Here is a 13,615-nt window from a genome sequence, read left to right as displayed (position 1 = left end):
AATATTTTTTGATAAATAGATTCCTTACTCTTAATATTAATACAGAACTTTGAGTAATAATTCATTTAAACTACAATACAGAAACGTATTTCCCGCATCCCTCAGAAGCAGTGCAAAGGCTTGAGGGAGTGGGGTGATGGAGGAGCTGAGGGAGAGGGAAGAAATTGCTGCGAAGGAGCCTGGGAGCGAACCTGGACGGTTGTTGGGTGTGGGTGGGGAGAAGTATGGAACAGGTTTTTTGAGGGGTGTGCGAGAGATTGTTAGGCAGTTGGGAGATCCTCCTCCCTGCAGACATGGCTGGCCCCTAGCCTCTCCCAATCAGTCAGGCACATCCATCCCTGTTCCCGTGAGTCCCTGCATCCCCATTCAGCCACCCTGTCATCATGTGTCCCAGCACCCTCACTCAGTCCCCTGTACCTGTGTGTCCCTGCTAGGGTTGCCAACTTTCTAATCCCTGAAAACTGAACACCCCTGCCCCACCCCTTACTTAGAGGTCATGCCCCCTTTCTCTGATGTCCTGCCCCATCTGGTCCACCCCCCCACTCCCCCATCGCTCGATCCCCAATCCTGCCTCTGTCGCTCACTCCCCCATCCTCCAGGACTCACCCACCAACTGCAGGGCCAGGATGGAAAGGGCTGATGTGGAGCCTGCCCAAACAGGGCACAGCAGGGCACGGCAGGGGTCAGTCTCCAGAGTGAGGGGCTAAGGTGGGGAAATGAGGGCACAGCAGAGTGGGGGGCATGGTCCCTGGAGCAAGGGGCTGGGCGGGGAAATCAGGGCACAGTGGAGTGGAGGGTGCAGTCCCTGAAGCAAGGGGTGGGGAGGTCAGTCCCTGGAGCGAGGGGCCGGGGTGAGGAAATGGGGCACAGCGGGGCGAGGGGGTCTCTGGAGCGAGGGACTGGGATGTGGGAGCAGACAGGTCGGTCTCTCTCTCTCTCTCTCTCTCTCTCTAATGGTGCCAGTACCTACTTTGGAGCCTGGTCCATGAGCCCGCCAGTTCTCTCTGTCAGGCTGAGCATAGGGAAGAGCAGCAGTTGCTAAGCAGAGCTGCTCCTCCGTGCTCCAGTAGCAGCTGCTGCTCTTCCTGACCCTGGTGGTGGAGGCTGATTACTGTAGGTAACCAGACTTTTAGTATCAGAGGGGTGGCTGTGTTAGTCTGGATCTGTAAAAAGCGACAGAGAGTCCTGTGGCACCTTGTAGACTAACAGACGTATTGGAGCATAAGCTTTCATGGGTGAATACCCACTTCCCATTTCTGGCAGTCTTCAAGTCTGGATTGTATGTCTTTCTGGAAGATAGGCAAATGCAAGTTATTGGGCTTAATTCAGGGATGACTCAGTGAAATTCTATGGTCTGTGTTATACACAAGGCCACACTAGATGATCTAATGGTCCCTTCTTGGTCTTAAAAATCTGGGAATCTATTAAATGTTCCTTGGTATAAACTCTGCAGTAATGGTCCCAGTTCTAAGTTTGCTTTAAAAACTGGAGAACAAACAAATCAACCCCTTTTCAAATCTTCACAGATTTTCCATCTTGACATAACTTTAGTTCTAACAAGCATGCCTTAATTTGTCTCTGTAGAGCCAGTGTGCAATTTCCCTGATATTCAAATTTTTAACAAACATTACAATTGTTCTGTGCGGTATTGAGAGTGGCTGAAAGTCATCAAGGAAAGTAATAGAGCCCAATATGCTTTCCTAGTTGCAAAACCACCTTTATTACACTAGAGTGCCACTTCTACTATAAAGGTTGAGTGTCACTTTCTGTTTAAAAGGAGACTGTTCTGAGTGCTCTAAAACAGTGGTTCTCAACAGGGGATCTGCAAACCCTTTTGCGGGGGACATGGTGCCCCACAGCTAAAACCCAGAGCTTGAGCCCTAGCACCTCCCATGAGGCTGAAGCCAAGAGCAGCAGGGCTGAATTCTGGAGCCCCGAGCTCAGGTGCTCCCCATGGGGCAGAAGCCCTGAGCCCATGGGTAGAGTTGGGAGCCCATGGGGGTGTTGCCCCCCCCCTCCAAAAAAAAAAACTACAGTGAAAGAGCCAGGCAGTCCTGGGACAGCTCCACACATCCCCCCATCTTTTTCTCTCTCCACCCCCTGGCCAGGTCGGAGGTGGGAATCCAGAGCTGGGCAGTGTAGGGCAGCTGCTGCTCTGGCTGGTGCCATGGAGCAGGCAGCTGCGGTGTTCCCTCGTCTCCAGCTGGTGCAGGGGGTTGAAGCAGTCCCTTTTGCTCATGCAGCCAGTAAGAGTTGTCTGGGCCGGGGGACCTGGCTCTGTGGCTGGCAGAGCCCTCGGGTAACAGGGACCTCAGGGGAGTCCTCCCAGCACACAGCCCCTAGCTACACCCCTCCCTGCCCCTAGCTACTCCTCTCCATGCAACCTGAGCTACCCCCGTGCCTCTACACAGCCCCTAGGTAACTCTCTCCCTGCACCCTGAGCTACCCCCGTGCCTCTACACAGCCCCTAGCTAACTCTCTCCCTGCACCCTGAGCTGTTTTCAAACTTTTTGAGCTGAGCCCCCACCTTTGAGTTATAATTTTTGGTTGTGCCTCCAACCCAGACAGGTAGGTGGCCTGCTGAGGTGAGTCAGGGGGTGTAGGTGATGCTCCCTCCCCGGACCCTGCCGTGCGGAGCTGGCTCGAGCCCTGCTGGCCCCTGCCCACCCAAAATAGAAGTCAAACTACACCCATGCCTGAGCCCAACCCCCCCCCCCCCCCCCCGGACCCAGAGCCCTGAGTCCCTCCCCCCTTCCCCACTGAGGCCTGGACCTCTAGCATGTCACTCGAATTGCAGTGTGAGGATGGGTCACTTGCCAGGATTATCTGGGTATAACTCATGTAATCATTTCTCTGCCCATGCAGGTGCCTCAAGTACTGATACATCTCAGTCCCTCCTAGTCTCTGCCTGTGGTACATGATAATATAGTCTCCTTTGGGTCTCATTTACTTTGATCTCATTTCCATTGTCGTTGAGTTTAGTGTGCAGTGTTGGTGGCCTGTGATATACAGGTCAAACTAGATCTAGTGGTCATAGAATCATAGAATATCAGGGTTGGAAGGGACCTCAGAAGGTCATCTAGTCCAACCCCCTGCTCAAAGAAGGGCCAATTCCCAACTATATAATCCCATATCCAGCTTCTTGTCCACTGTAACCCCTAGGTCCTTTTCTGCAGAACTGCTGCCTAACCATTCGGTCCCTAGTCTGTAGCAGTGCATGGGATTCTTCCGTCCTAAGTGCAGGACTCTGCACTTGTCCTTGTTGAACTTCATCAGATTTCTTTTGGCCCAGTCCTCTAATTTGTCTACGTCCCTCTGTATCTTATCCCTACCCTCCAGCATATCTACCACCCCTCCCAGTTTAGTGTCATCTGCAAACTTGCTGAGAGTGCAGTCCACGCCATCCTCCAGATCATTAATGAAGATATTGAACAAAACCGGCCCCAGGACTGACCCTTGGGGCAGTCCGCTTGAAACCGGCTGCCAGCTAAACATGGAGCCATTGATCACTACCTGTTGAGCCCGACGATCTAGCCAGCTTTCTATCCACCTTATAGTCCATTCATCCAGCCCATACTACTTTAATTTGCTGGCAAGAATACTGTGGGAGACCGTATCAAAAGCTTTGCTAAAGTCAAGGAATAACACATCCACTGCTTTTCCCTCATCCACAGAGCCGGTTATCTCCTCATAGAAGGGAATTAGGTTAGTCAGGCATGACTTGCCCTTGGTGAATCCTTGCTGACTGTTCCTGATCACTTTCATCTCCTCTAAGTGCTTCAGAATTGATTCCTTGAGGACCTGCTCCATGATTTTTCCAGGGACTGAGGTGAGGCTGACTGGCCTGTAGTTCCCCGGATCCTCTTCCTTCCCTTTTTTAAAGATGGGCACTACATTAGCCTTTCTCCAGTCATCCAGGATCTCCCCCGATCACCATGAGTTTTCAAAAACAACTAGGCCAGTGGTCCCCAACCTTTTGGTCTGGTGGGCGCCAGACAAGGGACCGTGGCTGCGGTAGAGCATCCGCCGAAATGCCGCCGAATTTCTGTGGCGTTTCGGCGGCGACGCCTCTCAATGATGTCGCTTGTCGGCAGCTAGTAGCATCATCGAGAGGCGTTGCTGCCGAAACGCTGCAGAAATTCGGCGGCATTTCGGCAGATGCTCCACCGCCGGCCAGGATACCATGGTGCCCGCGGGCACCGCGTTGGGGACCTCTGAAGTAGGCATTAATCTCTATGAAGTCCCCCCATGATCACACAGCTATTTTTCCTACACATCATAGGTAGGAAAGGTGTTCATCCTCGTCCCTAGGGTGATTTGGTGGTCTGTAGCAGACACCAGCTAAAACCCCTTCTTGTGCTTTATCTATTAGGACACTGATCCGTAAGCATTCAAGATTTTCAATGACGCAGAAACTCTTAATGCTATTTTAGATATAGAGTACCACTCCCACTCTCCTTTTGCCCACTCAATCCTTCCTTAAATATAGGTTATAACCACTGATTTTAACATTCCAATCATGCATCATTCCACCAGGTTTCAATAAGACCAACTAGATCAAATTTATGCTCATAAATGCAATTCCGGATCCTCTTGTTTCCTAGGCTCCTAGCACTAGTGTATAAGCAACTCAAGAATTTTTTCTCTTCATGTCCTTTGGTTCCTTGGTGAATTTTATTCTTGATTCTGTACTAAGTGAGTGTTCATATCTTCCCTATTTTTACCTTCCTGTTTTATTATTAGTTTCACACCCTCCTGACTCTTCTAGCCAGCCTCTCCTGAGGAGATCAGTTCCTCTTCTGCTGAGGTAGAGCACTGTGGAGGCCATCCAAACTATACAGACCCCTTACCCCATAAAAGGTGGAGCAATGTTCCACAAAGCCAAAACCCTACATTCTACACCACTTACCTAGCCAGCGGTTCACTTTCAGAATCATCTGCTTTTTGTCTTCCTTCACTTGTGGAACAGGAAGAAGATTGGTTGGACATTTTTCTTCTTCAGCATGCTTCCAAGTCCCTGAAGTCATCTATTATCTGTGAAGTATCAGAGGGGTAGCCGTGTTAGTCTGGATCTGTAAAAGCAACAAAGAATCCTGTGGCACCTTATAGACTAACAGACGTTCTGCAGCATGAGCTTTCGTGGGTGAATACGAAGAATTCTTCAGGCATCTGAAGAAGTGGGTATTCACCCACGAAAGCTCATGCTGCAGAACGTCTGTTAGTCTATAAGGTGCCACAGGATTCTTTGTTGCTATTATCTGTGAGATATCCCACGATGCAGAGTCATTAGTGCTGATATGAATCATCAGTAAGTCTACGTTTTAGTCATGGGTATTTTTTTAGTAAAAGTCACAGACAGGTCACGGGCAGTAAACAAAAATTCACAGCCCATGACCTGTCCATGACTTCTACTATATACCCCTGACTAAATCGGGGGAGGGGGCAGCCCGGGGGCACCACAGGTGCTCGGGGGAAGGGGCTCCGCAGGGGTTCAGGAAGGCAGTGGCGTAAGGCCCAGGACCCCCGCTGGTGCTGGCATAGGGGGTGGGGTTGGCAGCCTGGCTCCACGTCTCTCTGGAAGTGGCGACATCCCCCTCATTCAGCTCCTAGGTGGAGGCATGGCCAGGCAGTTCTGCATGCTGCCTCCACCCAAAGCGCCAGCTTCACATCTCCCATTGGCCGGGAACTACGGCCAATGGGAGCTGCAAGGGCAGTGCCTGCAGGCGGAGGCAGTGCGCAGAGCTGCCTGGCCATGCCTCCACGCTTCCGGGGATCCCCCCAGGTAAGTGCTGCCCAAAGCCTGCCTCACCCTGTCCCATGCCCCAACCCCTTGTCCCTTCCCACACCCAAACTCTGCTGCTGCTGGGGGCAGTAGGCGGTGGCCCGAGACTGCCCCAGCAGCAGCCGGTGTGACTGGTGCAGGAGCTGCCTGAGCTGGCCCCAGGTCAGGCGCACCAGCCACTGCAGAAGTCACGGAGGTCATAGAAAGTCACAGAATCCGTGACAAACTCGCAGCCTTAACCATCACCAATGGATCCTTCCCCATCCACTTCACGAGCTGTCTAGTCTTAGAGTGACATCTTGGCTCCAGGAAGGCCACACGCCATTTTATTATTGTCTGCCTATCCCTGTTGATACTAAAACCCATCTTGCAAAATGCATGTGATTTAGTCACACCCGCATGCAAAAGTAAGATGATTCTGTTAAAGCAATACCAGTTTTCACATGAGTGCTCAAAAGCACCTTCTCACTGAGGCTTTTTTCCCCACTTTCTGCACCCAGTTGCTTCAGGAGTACTGCTGTTCCTGAAAATGCTACAAGAATTATTTAAATGGGCAAAATTGGCTTCTTCATTCGACTAGACCATTTTGGCTGAAATGTTCCAAAAACTCACCTTCATGCGAGGACTAAGCCCTCAAAATTAAGCCAGATAGATTAAAGTTCTGAGTAACTAAAAATGGGATGAAGATGGAAATGCAGAGACCACATATTAACTAGAGTTGTTGCTACTGGTCCTACTAAATACATGTGCATAATATAGCTATTACTATTAGTGAGTTATTGCATGTGCTTTTTGGATAAGGACCAAAGGCCCCAAGTCTAAGCAGAGCTACTGGCCAAAGTAAGAATGTAGTAATACTCCAATAGTGAAAGAACTGTTATTGGATACCTATTACATAGTAATTAAGAGTATTCATATGAAAGTGTTTTTCTGTTTGCAGTTCTGCTGAACAAGTCGACCTCATTTCTAAAAGAGAAATAAGACTGTTAAGTGATCTGATTAGTTGAGCATTCTTAGGTGCTTGATGGATCAGTGTGTGATTAAGAGAAGATGGATCAAAGTGCTAGAGAGGAGATTGTTAGGTGGTGTATTATAAAACTGCATTTAAAAGTGCGTTATTCACATAACTGGACAACATTTATCTCTTGTATTTTTTCTCTCTCTGTATTAGGTGCAAAATGTATTCAGAGTCCAGTTTAATGTTTAGTCCAAATCCCTGATGGATTCAATTCACAATGTTGCTGGTGAACACAGATATTCTGGGTTTTTTTCTGCAGTATTAGATAAAAAAATCACATACTAGCCAGAAGGGTATCTGTACTCTATTCTGAAGTCTGCATTGTGGTGAGCAATGTTTGAGAGAAGATGTACATCTGCTAAATCTGAGCTATATTCTATAATCATTTTAAAATAATTAATTTTATATGTTTCATGCCTACCTTACCTTGCCAAATGCTTCATGGAGTGGAAGGGTTATTATTATTGGGTATTATATTTTATAGGGCATTAGCTCGATTCTGTTGGATTTTACCGAGTGTACGCACGTGCTCATTTTAAAAGAAATACTATTGCCTTTGAAATTTGGTCCAGGGATTGTCTTATGTATGTAGCTAAATGAAACAACTGAATCCTATTATCTGGAAATTAGTATTTAATTCATATGTGAATTTCCTAGAATGGTTTCATGTGCAAGTGCTCTGAAAAATCTTGCATACACTCCTTAAGACTCTAATCAAAGCAGCACAAAGCCAATAGGACTTTAGTGAAATGAAGGAGATCCAAGTATTTGTTGTACATCAAGTGATTTAACTTCACTCACTTTAGGTTATGAAATTGTTAATTCTTAACTATTAAAACTAGATGGAAAGACTGACTTGTTCACTAACTGAAACACGTTCTCTAAAATGTTGCAGTTTATACTGCTCTTAGGTACGCAATTTTCAGTTTGCTGTTATTTTCCTGTTTGTTATACCTGCTTCTGTTAATTTTTGAGTAATCCAGATTAGTCAATTAGTGAGACAGATTCGAAAGATACTTCAAGAATAGAGAGAGGGTTCTGTTAAAAATAGTCCTGCCAGACAAAGGTATAAGGCTTACTATGTTTTAACCTTTTTGAATGTCACTTTCTACAGTAGTTTTTTAATTTGTTAGTCTCCTTATTTTTAAATACATTTTGGCCTTTAACAAAGTGTAAATGCAGTTATGGAAAAGTGTAGTAAATATAAAGGTGTCACAGATGGTATTGTTCATTTTAGCAGTGAACAGATATCTCTTCTCAGTTTGAAACTGAAGGGTGCTATCGAAACACATACTGAGAAAATGCATGTGTCATCCTCATAATCTGTTTCGAACCTAGTGGCCCAGCCTTTCTAATTACTCATTGTAACCTCAGTAGGTGCAGTTTGCAGCTTTCATGCATGCTAACAAGTCTCCTGTGTATGTGGAATCTGGTTGTCTCTTATGTTAATTTGATGCGTTAATACAGAACAGGGGTCGGCAACCTTTCAGAAGTGGTGTGCCGAGTCTTCATTTATTCACTCTAATTTAAGGTTTGGAGTGCCAAGAATACATTTTAACGTTCTTAGAAGGTCTCTTTCTATAAGTCTATAATATATAACTAAACTATTGTTGTATGTAAAGTAAATAAGATTTTTAAAATGTTTAAGAAGCTTCATTTAAAATTAAATTAAAATGCAGAGTTCCCCGGACCGGTGGCCAGGACCCGGGCAGTGTGAGTGCCACTGAAAATCAGCTTGCGTGCCACAGGTTGCCTACCCCTGATATAGAAGCACTAAGTATCCATGCAAATAAATTAATTGCGCCTAGAAAATCACAGTAAAACTTTGTATGCTTTTGAACTGATCCACAAATATTTAAAAAAGTGACATCTTTCTGGGTAGTTATAAAATACCTACTGTGGTATCTAGATACTGTGTAGATTAAAGGCTGTATTCATACATACTAGTCCTTAACTAGCAAATATTATCTAAGAATATTAAAGTAGGAGTTATTTATTTTTATGAAAGTACACCTCCCTAAGCAACTCTAAGTTGCCTATATAAACAGTTTACAAAAATATATTTGTATCCTACGTAGGACCAAAACCCACATTAAAAAACTTCCTGACTCTAAACTAAAATTTGCAAATAAACAAAAAAAGTTGTAAAAATAATTAATAGTGAAAGTAGGTTTCAGTGAAGTACAGTAAAAGCTCCAAACCAATATAACTTACTTTACAAAAATTATACACCTTTGAATAAAAAACAACCTTTAGAATATCTGGAAAAGAACACTGAAGTGATCCATTTTACCATATAATCCTTTACCACTCGCTCTCACCTAACCCAATTTACACTTCCATGCAAACCTAGCAGTGCCCCCTAAAATTTGTAAAATTATACACAACAATGAAAATGGATAACTAGTAAGAGATTATTGGAAATGGATCTCTTGGAGATAGGATTTTATAATTACCTAATAATTTATTTTGACTTTTGCATAAACTTTTATATTTTGATTGGTGGGGTGGGATGCTCAACTTTTTAAAAACATTTTTAATGATGAATTACCCTCTCCCTCCCCGCCCCATCAGCCCAAATAAACATCAGAAGTTTAAATCTGTTTGGAATACAAGATTCACAGCAAGGGATCCCTGTTCTGACAGATTTAATGATGTCCATTAAAGTGGGGTTCTCCCCTGGAAGGGGAGAAGGAAAATGAAGAAAAAGGGAGGGGGGGAGGCTTTTATCTATATCTGAACATTTTCAGCTCTCAGGGCTTAGTGTGAATAAGAATCTGTACTTCTTCATGTCGCCCTGTTCCCAATTCCCTGCATACCGTTCCATGCCTCCCCCATCATCTGCACTACCCTCCATGCTCCCAATCCCTTGCTCCTTCATCCCTCATTATATCCCAGGCTGATGCACCCACCTGTCAGAATCCTCTTTCCAGGATGAATTAATTGGCAACTTGTCTCTTCTCCCCAGGCCATGTTTCTCATAGTTCACTGCCCCTTCACCATGTAACTCTACATTTCCCCATCTGTTCCTCCTTGCACACTCCAAATCCACAATCCATCAAGGAAATCAGTAGTAGGTCATTGTATAAACATTTTAAACCTTGCTCAGTAATAGGTCATTGTATAAACATTTTAAACCTTGGAATGAGACCTGTACACATGTGACAGAGGCCATAACCCCAGGTAACAGAAAAAAACGGAGAAAAAAGAAACATACTGCATATTGCCTCTTGAAAGTTTGCACTCCGCCACACATAGGATTTCTCCACCTCAGTCTAATGTCCTGGAGCTTTGTTTTCAATGCAATAGTAGCTGATATTTAAAGTTCTTATTTCAGTGGTTGCAGACATGTATTCCACTCAGGTGTGCATACACCCAGTGCACCAAAGCCAGAGAACTTTGTCTAGTAGTGGATGATCTGGTCCTGATGGCAGACAACTCCGAGAGTCTCCAGCAAATGCTTGACATCACCATCCAGGCTGCCAACTGGATGAGACTCCGTTTCAGTGCCAGGAAGCATACATCCTTGCATATCGATGGCAGTAGAGGGGATTTGGTCCAGGCAACGCCATTTCAGATCCAGGGTGAACTTTCCTTGAGGACGGGCAAGCTTACCAACATCTTGGCACGTCAACGGGTTTCCATGTCCAGCAGACACCTGAGAATACCATCGCGGAGATCCTACAAGATGTGGCCAGTATTGACTCTTTCCTACTGGCACCATGGCAGAAGATCAACGCCTTAAACACCTTCCTGGGCCAGTAATGAACTGGTGTACATCTTGCACACCCTCTGCCTTCTGACATGCCTGGATGCCATGGTGAGGAACATCACAGAGAGTACTCTGCAGGATGCAGTAAAGAAACGAACCACCATGAGAACCAAGGCCTGTGATCTAGTAACGTCTGTTAGTTGCCGGAAGAAAGCCTCGTCCACCTCATCCCCCTGGTCTGGTGGTCTATAGCAGACTCCCACCACGACGTCACTCTTGTTGCTCACCCTTCTAAACTTAATCCAGAGACTCTCAGGTTTTTCTGCAGTTTCATACTGGAGCTCTGAGCAGTCATACTGCTCTCTTACATACAATGTAACTCACCAGCCTGTCCTTCCTGAACAGTTTATATCCATCCATGACAGTACTGCAGTCATGTGAGTTATCCCACCAAGTCTCTGTTATTCCAATAACAACATAATTCCTTGACTGCACCAGGACTTCCAGTTCTCTCTGCTTGTTTCCCAGGCTTCTTGCATTTGTGTATAGGCACTTAAGATAACTCACTGATAATCTTGCTTTCTCAGTATGAGGCAGGAGTCCTCCCCTCTTGTGCTCTCCTGCTTGTGCTTCCTCTCAGTATCCTACTTCCCCACTTACCTCAGGGCTTTGGTCTCCTTCTCCCGGTGAACCTAGTTTAAAGCTGTCCTCACTAGGTTAGCCAGCCTGCTTGCAAAGATGCTCTTCCCTCTCTTCGTTAGGTGGAGCCCATCTCTGCCTAACACTCCTTCTTGGAACACCATCCAATGGTCAAAGAATCCAAAGCCGCCTCTCTGACACCACCTGCATAACCATTCATTGACTTCCATGATTCAATGGTCTCTACCCGGGCCTTTTCCTTCCACAGGGAGGATGGATGAGAACACCACTTGCACCTCAAACTCCTTTATCCTTCCAGAGCCACATCAGTGATCCGATCAAGGTCATTCTTGGCAGTATTATTGGTGCCCACGTGGAGAAGCAGGAAGGGGTAGCAATCCGAGGGCTTGAGAGTCTCGGCAGTCTCTCTGTCACATCCATCACATCGTGAATCCTAGTTCCTGGCAAGCAGCACACTGAGGAGCGAGTCCCCGACCACCACCACCTGCTTCCTCTTGGGAGCGGTGGTCATGGAACCCCCATCCCTAGGAGAGTGTATCTCATGCCTTCCAATCGGTGGAGTCTCCTTCTACTCCCTTCCCTCAGATGTATCATCTAGTCCACTCTCCACATTGCTCACCTGTATCTACATTGCTGGTACATGGATGCTCCTCTTTCTTCTTCTGGAGGTCACATGCTGCCAATTTTCCTCACCATCCTTCTGTCCCCGCTGCGCAGCCTGCTCTGAGTCTTCGGAATGTTGTGCCCGTAAAAGCATATCCTGACGTCTGTCCAGGAAATCTTCATTTTCTCTTATGCAATGCAGGGTCGGTACTTGTTTCTCCAGACCTTGAACCTTCTCTTCCAATAGGGAGACCAGCTTGCACTTTATACAGACAAAGTCACTTCTGTTCTGTGGAAGAAAGACAAATATGGCACATCCTGTGCTTTGTTCCAGGTGGGCCCTGAGTGGGCCTGACTGTTATAAAAAGGCAGTCAGCTGTGAACCAGCTAAGTGGCGAACAGCAGAGAAGCTAACAGAGGCAGCTTGACTGGGAGTTCGCCTGGGGAGAGCCCAGTGAGGCTTTCATCTTTCAGGCTTCCCTGAGTAGTTACTGCAACAGCTGAGGAAGCTCTTAGAAGGAAAGTAATATGGATGGTGAGTAATCAGCTGTTGTGACCTGCACAGGATGTGCCATGTTTGTCTTTCTCCCCTTTTCCTGTCCTCATGCTGGCTTGGGTGGTACTGCACCTGACCGTACATTGTCAGCCCCTCCCCCACCCCACCCCGCAACTGATGCCTCCCTACCCACCCAAAGGTATGCGATTAACAAGCATTAACTGTGATTAATTGACAGCCCTACTTATCATATAACAGTAAATGTATATCAGATGTCATGTATGAATGATATGATGAGATGTGTGGATGTTATGTGTGATAAAAGCTATAAAAAGGTCTTGGGGTTAGTATAGGCGTAGGTATTTCTAGTAGAGTTAGGATAAGTATATAGGCGTATATATATATATATATGTGTGGAGAGTTTTGTTTTGGTCTGGTTTGTCATGTTTTAAGAAGAAGGATGAATTCAAAACAGAACAGCCACTAGAATGATCAGAGGAATGGAGAATGAGAGAAGGCCTGGAAGGGAGGAAAGGACTTGAGGAGCTTTTTTTTTTCGGTAACCAAGAGAAGAATGAGAGAGAAGAATGGAGATATGATTTAAATATATATTAGGGGATAAATAGAAGGAAGGAGAAGAATTATTTCAGCTCAGTGCTAATGTGGACACGAGGGATATACGGATACAGAGTCAGGTCAGTCAAGACTCAGGAGAAAAGAAATTAGGAGGTTTCTAATCATCAGGGGGCAATACTGGAATCAGGGCAGGGAAAGGAAAGGACAGAAGGAGGACCCACGACTTTAAGATAAAGCTAGATAAGTTTATGAGGGGGGGTATGATGAGAGGATAAGGGGGCTTAGTCAATAGGATTATTATGCTGGGTATATATGTAACCTTTCCAGAGAGAGGGTTTGGCTCTTGTCTCTTGCCGCATGCTCGGGTTCAGCTGGACCGCCATATTTGGGGGGGGGAGGAATTTCCCTCCAGGAATTGGCTATGGTGCCTGGAGGTTTTTTTCCTCTCCTCGGGGGGGGGGGCAGTTCACTTTCAAGAGTGGGTGGATCGGCTTATGTGGCCTGCATCTTGCAGGAGGTCAGACTAGATGATCATAATGGTCCCTTCTGATCTTGAATTCTATGATTCTATGATTCTATGATTCTATGTTTCTATTGCTGTTTGTGCTGTGTCAGTGTATTTTTGGAAGTCATTTAGCTAAATCAAATTATTTTCATTCCTCCTAATGCATTATTGATGTGGCAGGGGATTCATTATCTGACTTAATAGTAGATACACTTCTCTTATGGATTTTTGTGGATTCATAGTCATAAGAGCATTATAAAAGC

At 45.9% G+C, this 13,615-nt stretch overlaps 1 protein-coding gene across 14 annotated transcripts in view; it reads left to right on the top strand.

The window, feature by feature from the left end:
* DLG1 (discs large MAGUK scaffold protein 1) overlaps nt 1-13,615 on the top strand; it is a 344,209-nt gene that overhangs the window by 260,021 nt on the left and 70,573 nt on the right. The window lies entirely within an intron of this gene.

The sequence above is a fragment of the Mauremys reevesii genome, linkage group 9, assembly GCF_016161935.1.
Source record: "Mauremys reevesii isolate NIE-2019 linkage group 9, ASM1616193v1, whole genome shotgun sequence".
NCBI lineage: Eukaryota > Metazoa > Chordata > Testudines > Geoemydidae > Mauremys > Mauremys reevesii.
This window is presented reverse-complemented; position numbering and strand designations above follow the sequence as displayed.